An 8,418-nucleotide genomic window follows, 5' to 3' on the forward strand; every position below is an offset into this window, starting at 1 on the left:
TACAACTGCCCTTACCTCTGTGCTTCCCCGAGGAGCCATGGGCACAGACAAGTGAGATGGACCAAATGTGTCAGCAGCAGTAAGTTAGGCTTCTGCACAGCTCTGGTTTTATTCGAACTGTGAACATCAGAGAAAACTCCTCTTTTTTTTGTTTGTTTGTATTCCCTCCAGGAGCAGTTAGAGTTACCTAATGCAATCAAATCTGTACTACTACTTGAACTAGAGGAAATCAGACCTTCTTTTAAAGCTGTGACAACTTTTAGTGGTAAAGTTGGAAGCACATCTGTCACAGCAAGTACGCCTTGGGATAAGATGGACTTCATGCTATGCACAATATTCTTTACTCTCCTGCAAAAGCAAGGTTGTACGCTGGTATACTTTGTTGGAATTTTTCTTCTTTTTAAATAGGGAAATTAGTCTCCAGGCACCAACACCAAACAGAAATAATCATCTCCTGCATCTCTTACTTTATCTGCTTACCAGTTTTCCAGTTCATCTCTCTTTGATGAATTAGTTCTGGTCTGCTGTAAGAAGCAGAGCCATTATATCCCGTGTCTGTTTTAATGCTTATAATAAGCCCTTATTACTAGAAATTCTATTTATAGTTCTGCATTTTTTGAAAAAATGTCATTCTTTTTGTTTTGGAGATATACAATAACAACTGTACATTGTATTATATAGTGTTCTTTTCAAGGTTTTGGGTTTTCTTTTCTACCTTTCTGAAACCTACATTTTTTTTGTTGTTTTTTTTTGGTTTTTTCCAGCTCTCAGGGTAAGAAATGTTTAAGCTAGTTTGATTTCTGGAGTTTGAATATTTCTTCTGGTCTCAATCAATCCATTCTTTCTTTTACAATGTGCAAGAGTGTACTGCAGAAACAGATGTACTCAAATCCCATTGGAAAAACAGAGAAGTTAATGCCTAAATCATAAAAGGTGATTTTTTTTTCTCTGACAGTTTTTCCATCAACTAAAAACTTATTACAATGACCCCAAGCATAGTTGAGTAAGTGTATAACAACTGTGCTATTTGAGCCACTAAATTATTATAGCATGGTGTCCCAGGCCGTCCTAGAAGGGTACTTGGGAGCCTGGACTTGGAAAGCTCAAAGCAGTACAGGATTTTCCCAATCATCTATTCCTTGCTCTGCCTGAGGAAGTGCCCTGTGCAGAGCAGTTCTGTTTCTGTCACCGCCAGGCAAAGACCTTCGATAATGTACCTTCACTGGCAAAATTTTAAATCTCCAGCCATTTTACCACTTTGATAGCTGTTACTTCTCCTGGTGATACCCACCACTTAAAGGTATGTGCCACTCCTGTTGGACAAGGGGATGCCCTTCTAGTGGATTCTCATCCAACACTGTGGATTCTCATCCAGCATCCAACTCTCATCTCCTGGAGGAGACAACTATTCCTTCCTATGTTGGTCTTGACACGAGGATTTCATAAGCAAATAAGGTTGCACACAGGCTGACAACTGCAACCTCATGACAGGAAACTGCAGCATTGTTACCAGTCTTGGAGGGATGAAAATTGTAGCTTTGAGTGCTGTAAAAGTTTGTCATCATTGCAGAGTAATGGGGATGTGCCATTCAAGCAAATGAAACACAGATAGATGGTCTATGCACTGGAATGAAGTCTTGATGTTTCCTCCAATATATTTGTCCTCATATATCTCATGAGTCTAGAAAAATTTTTGCCAATCTTGTTAAGGAAGTCAGTAGAAAATCTGCTCCACCAAAAACAGAGTATGAACAGCCTAAATTATGTTATGAATAAGAAGTTGCTCAAAGAACAAAAGTCTCTGTATGTTGGTCTTTTTTGGAATTCCAGGGCATTTCCCCACTGCTTTGCATCACATACAATTGCATAACACATATGATAATGCAATTGTGTTATACTAAGCATTGTTATACAGTGTGAATTGCAGCAGTGGGTGAGTCTATACTGGCTCAGAGGTCTGAGCAAACAGTGGTTGAGGGCACTGACAGGCTTTTGGCAGCAATGCTAATGACTGACAACAGAGAATCTGCACTGTGCAAGTGTCTGCCAATCTTCTACTTTCGGTATAGGTTTATGAAGGAAGGGAAAGCCGGTAATTTTCTTACCAATATGTAGTTGGCATAGTGAGGCACGGTTCAGGAAGTGTGAATTAGTCAAACAAACAAAAATATCCACTCACAACTCTGTTGAGGCTCAGTGGTTCTTTTTACTCCTCTTAAGTCACGAGCAATTGATCAGTTTCTCTCCTAGGGCTGGTTGATGAGCGAATTGCTCACCTGGGATTTTACTGGCAATAGCACATGTCATGGGCCACAGGAGAGCAGAGTGCTTTGGTAACCTACACTACCTGTGTTTCCACCACCTCTCTAGCACTTGCAATGAGCAATCCCTCACAAAACACTTGTGACCAACTATATAATCATCATCATTATCATTACTAACAATAATTATATGTTTATTTATTTCACCACTCATAAGGTTGAGTGGCTAGTATCTTTCCTGAGATTAAAAGTTATTGTAAAGAAATCAGCATTGTCTGATCCTTAAGGATTTAGTCATTCATCTGCCCAACTCACTTCAGATCCTCCCATATTTCCATCTCCTCTGCCATTAAGCACTTAAATGAAGCCAACTGTGGCTGTTGTCCAAACTACCATCTGTTGCTCTCCTTAAAGACCAGCATTACTGTCACCCTACCTTCACCACCTTCCTGATCATATGCTGCTGCTTCCCCTCCCCACCAGTGGGCCTCTAGTGCAGTAGCCCTAATATGCTTCCAGGAAAATCAGCTGGGATTATTTTGTGCAAAGGTCCAGAGTGCAAAGGTATGTTGCATCAGCTCTGCTGCATCAGCTTTGCTAAATAGATTAGAGCATCTGAGTAACCAGTTTGGCAGAGGAATGAGGAACTGGAAATGATGAGTGTCTGGGGTAATAACACATTCTATGGGTAGATGTGGAAGATGCTGCTTTATGTTTCTAATTCCCTTTTGGCAGCACTTGCCTGTATTTAAGACTGAGGTTGGATATACACCCCTGGACATAAAAGAAAACATTTACAACTAGGTTTTGTAAGGTGCCCTGTCCTGGTTCAGAGAAAACTTACTGAATTAGGTAGGCAAATGCTTTTTGACATCTACTGATAGAGACTTTGCAGTGGGCCACAGAGGGAACAGCATTGTCTCAGAGAGCAGCGGGTTGTCCTGTCAGCATGTCCTGTGTGGGAAAGAACAGGATGAGGCAACAGATTAACCAAGAACCTGTTCAGCCTCTAATTCAGTGCACAAGGTAAATCCTGCTTTACAGTGCTCAGGCCACAGCTGTATGAAGGAAGATGTCTTTGTATTGAAATCTCTGTGTTTTTACCTTGCAGTCACTGCACCATGTGACTGTGGAGCAAAAACAATTCCTCTGGAAATCTTGTAGACAGGACCAGACCTGTTTCAGTCCAAGATGCTCATGCATTGCTCTCACTTTGCAGTCAGGTTGTCGTGTTTGTGGCTGACACAGTGGGAGGCCTTTATTTGGTACCTCTGACCCCTGGCAATCTGCCCTGCTGATGAGAAATTGGGAGGGCACCTCGTGGGTGCAGGCTTCCACTGTGGGCCAGGAAGGGCAGCAGAAAAGGGCAGACAGCTTTTCTCAGCTCTTGGACAAGTAGAACTACAGAACAGCATATTGCAGAAAAATTCAGCTTCTCACGAGCTCTGCCCTGGGGAAGAGCTGTGAAGGAAATGATCAGAGCAGAGATCAGGAAGAACTTGATTTTTGTGCATTGGGTGCACTCACTGTATTCATCTTGCCTTCACGGAAGAAAGCAAAAATTAACACCTTGAGTCTTAATTAAGCAGTCTGGTAGATCCAGATTCTCTACCCCCAGCAAATATCAATCTAGAGTAATTACATAGGATTATACAAACAGAAACAATGCTAAGTCACAATAATGAGGAAAGAGCAGAAATATTTTCTGCTCTGCTCTGATCATTTACTGAACTATAACAAAAGTTGACTAATCCCTCAGTGTTGAGAAGTTAAAAGCTACAGAATGATGAAACAGATAATTAAAATAAATGGAAAGTTATGGAGATGCTAGAGAGAATATTATGTTAGTCTATAGGTATTTAGGGGAAAAATTATTGTTTTGAGTTGGGTTATATCTGCTGTAATTCTGTTACAGAACTTGGTTTGATCTCTGGTAGGGAAATAATGAAAGACCATGATTTCCATGTTTTAACTCACATTGCAGAAGTTTTCTTAGCAGCTTAAATACAGAATTCAAAATATATTTTCTGAGTAGCTGAAGGCCATTGTAAGCCAAACAAATCACTTTTTTTTGCAACCTAGCAGACCCCAAAATATTAATGTCTTAATGTTTCAAAAAAGCCCCAAAGAAACAAACCTACACTCCGAGGAATGACAAACTTCTCACTTACAGTAATTAGGAAATTTGTGATTTGAAGAATTCATAAAAATTGAGTGAACTATTCTTCATATTTACTATTTCCCGTAGGAACAACACAACACGGAATAACACAGGCTCAGTACCAGGAAGGGTTAGCCTTTCTGTGAACTTTCAGTATTTGTTGTTCAGAAAGAAGAAGGCAGTGAACAACCGGAAGAGAAAATGATATGATCAGCATGCAAGCTAGAGCACTTAGACAAACAATGGCTGACATAAATCTCACAGAGATTTGAAATGCATGGTTTGCAACATCAGAGATGATTTTTAAAAACACAGACCAAAGGGACTGGTGTGGTGTTTTGGTTTGGTTTATTTTTTTCACAAAACATGTTTAATGACATTGGGACAATTTTTACAGCAAAGAAAACATTAAGAGAAACACAACCATCAAAACAAGAATGTTTCTTCTGTTCTGAGGTGCCTGTGTTGATAGTGGGTTTTTTCGTTAATCACAATACATAGTTTTGACAGCTATTAGATTCATGCCATAATCAATGAATTCTGAACAGGTTTGGAGGTTTGGGATGATATTATACCATTGTGAGTATGTCTGTTTATGCTTAAATATACCATAAATGTTAACTTATGTGTTAGCTTAAACTACATCTGGCTCCTTTCCCTGCTCTCCTCACGCAGTAATTCTCTTATTCTTTTATATATTTGAAAAAATGCTCTTTCAATTTATCCTATTTTGCACACTCTGCTCTGCCTCTCATTTGCAATAGTCAGACCTCCCCAGCATCCCCCATGTAATATCCAGCATCTAAAAGGCTGGTACTAAGTCCTGTCTCTACAATGCTGCCTGTGTCTTTCTTCAGATTTTGCAAGGAGTCACTTCTGCATTGAATTGGCAGGGGGAAAATAAATAAATCAGCAATGCAGCTAACCAAAAAATATGGGAAGGCAACGAACAGGCAAAACAGGGGGCCAGCAGCCAGTGTTGGTTAAGCTGGTTGTGGAACAGCAATGCTTGACCTACCATTTTTAAATTTCCTACCTTGTGCTCCATTCCTTTTTCTACGCCCTTAAGTTTCTGTCTCTTTTGCCTTCACTCCATGATCCTAAATATCCTCTCTTTCAACTGAAGTCCTCACACTGTTTTTTTAACCTACAAGGACTTAATATAGTAGCAAATCTTCAGAGAATAGTTCGACTTGTACTGTATCATGAAACATCACCATAACCTTATTCTGCCATTTGTTCTGCTTTAAACCAAGACCATAAATCAAGTGCTGTCTGAGTTAAACAGAGAGGAGGAGGAATGTCTTTACTCTTTATGTGGCAAACACATATCCCCCATTTCTCAAACATATAATCAGGAGCACATACAAGTGTAAGTGAATACAGTCACACATGAGCTAGAAGGAGGTTTGTATTCCAGAGTTCTATGAGAATTCTGCATACTTATTCAGATAAATGTATTCATATAAAAATACCAGCAATTGTGGTCCAAATTGTAGTTAGAAGAAATACAGCTCAAGAAAAGTTGAGTGCTACACTTTTTAGATACTTTTCAAGTTCAGCTGTCACACTGGACTGAGGCGTTTCTATCATTATAGGTCAGTCTAAATCACAGGCCAGTGAGTGAGTAGCCTCTTAAAATTCATAAAAGACAGGAGACAACAAGCACTTAGTTCAGGAATTAAATAAAATCCTAGGGAGCAAAAGATATTATATTTATCCTCTGTTCCTCCTCTATTTCCCATTTTTAAACTCTCTGTAATTTCATTACCTCTATAAGACTCCTGAATATGCAAACAGGTGATATTAACTTCACTATCACATCTGAGGAGGTTTGGAACACCTGTAAGAATTGTGCCAGGGAAGCGCAAAACACAATTGCCACCTGTTGCCAGCTTTCCAGACTTTAATGTAGTGCAAAGATATCCCTTCCCCTGAAGTTCAAAGACCTAGCTTGCGCTATTTGTTCCCTATTAGCCCACCTTGAAATCAGGCTTCAGGAAAAGAGCTGTAATGCTGGAGAACAGCAACATACCGGGTAAAGTATGTATTAAACCGTTTATTCTTCCCTGGAAAGGAGTACTCAGCTGAAACACTATTATTTATATCCTTTGGGTTTTGAAGTTAATGTTTTATATAGCCATTGCACTAATCAACTGAGGCTTTTGCAGAATGCAATGTATTTAATTACTAGCTCAGGAGCAGCATTCCCAGATGTACTGGAACATAAAAGACATTCAGACAAAGAGGTCTGTGTTTTACACAGCTGGCTAGCAAATGCAAAGGCTTTAGCCTGACCAACAGCGACACCAGGAGGAATACAAGGCTCCAACACTCTCCTGTGTAAGTCCCTGTCCCAAAATGCAGGTGCATTTCCCTGTTAAGTAGTGAGCTGTATGGAAAATCAGTGCTAATAATTAAGCAGAAATGAAAGACTGATAACAAACCATCTACCTTTGTACCACCTATCCACAGGCAAGCATGCTGAAAATGCAAAGTAAGGTAAGACACTTCTCTCTGCAAGGAACACGTCAGTCGCAGCAGAAGTTTGCAGACAGAATGCAATTAATCCATTAGTTTTCTAACACCTGGCATGTGCAAATGACAGCAGGTTTTACTGATCAAGGAATACTAAACAGAAGACACTAAAATAAGTCTTTGCTAAGCCAGTGTTTTTACTCAAGAATTTGATTTTATGTGATTAAGTCAGGAAAATAAGAGTATACACTTCTCCAGTACATGGCCAGCACCTTAATGCAGCACCAACACGGCCAGTGATTCAGAAGAAAATCCAGGCAAAGACATCTCCTGTAGTTTACACTTTATCACACAGTTCCTGCTGAGATTAATGCTGAGATATAAATTGACTAGTACTGGCTAATGAGTCTTGAATGCAGCAGCTATACCTATGGTTTCTTGTACAGGAACATAGACAGCTGCCACAAATTAAGAGATTTGGCAGCCACGTGGTTTTCAACTTGTTCACAAAAAACACATAAACAGAACGACAGAAATACTGCAAGAAAACAACATGATACAACATGAATGGGCTGGTATGTTAGTACTGAAAGATAAGTGAGCACTTCCCTAGTTCTTTTAAATTCAGCACTGCAGGATCGCTTTTTGCAAAATCCCAAGCTGAGACCTATTACTGGCAAGTAGTATTCTGGGTTCCCAAAAACAGTCCCCATACCAGCTCTGCAATACCAGCTCTGCAATTAGGAACTGTGATAGGATACAATAGAAGAGAAGCAGCCTGCAGCTCACATTTTCATCATTCATTAAAAAAGCAACTGCTCTGTTTATCAGCAAAAATTAAATCAGTAGAATTTTCATTTTTCTTCAGGTAATAATATCACAAAAAGAAAGGAAGCTACTTGCAAGACTGTTCCATCAAGGTCATTTCACAGTAAGCAATACTGTGCTAACAAATGAATTATTGATCACGTGTCATTTAACACTTGTTATTCACTGGTGTTACACACTCAGTGGTAATTAAATTTATGCAACTGCTGAAGATGCTGACAGAATTTGTATTAAAACTGCAAGTTCCATTATGTTGCACATACCAGTAGCTCCAAGACACAGTTTATGAATTCTCAAAATTGCTTTGCTTGGGTGAGATAACCGAATGACAGGTAATGCAGTTTACAATCTCCTGAGAGGATTTTCCAGATTAAAGCAGAAACTGAGAAACTGGGAGCTTATCATGTCTTTAAACCTCCTTAGATTAATACTTCATCATAATCATAACTGCTCACAGGCACCTAAATTCTTGTCAAAACATACTGCAATGTGCAGCTGTCTTCAAAAGTCACTCTTCCCAGAGCTACTTCACTGGAAGTCACTCAGCTAGTCAATTCAGGTAGGAATGTTCAACACCACATACCTCTATATACATAAGGGTGGGGAGAAGCAAATTGCAAAAATAATGTAAGGAATTAAAAGCTGTCTGGAAAGCAGATGAAGCATTATGATTACATGCTCTGAGGCCAT

The sequence above is a fragment of the Chiroxiphia lanceolata genome, chromosome Z (genome assembly GCF_009829145.1).
Source record: "Chiroxiphia lanceolata isolate bChiLan1 chromosome Z, bChiLan1.pri, whole genome shotgun sequence".
NCBI classification, from domain to species: Eukaryota; Metazoa; Chordata; class Aves; order Passeriformes; family Pipridae; genus Chiroxiphia; species Chiroxiphia lanceolata.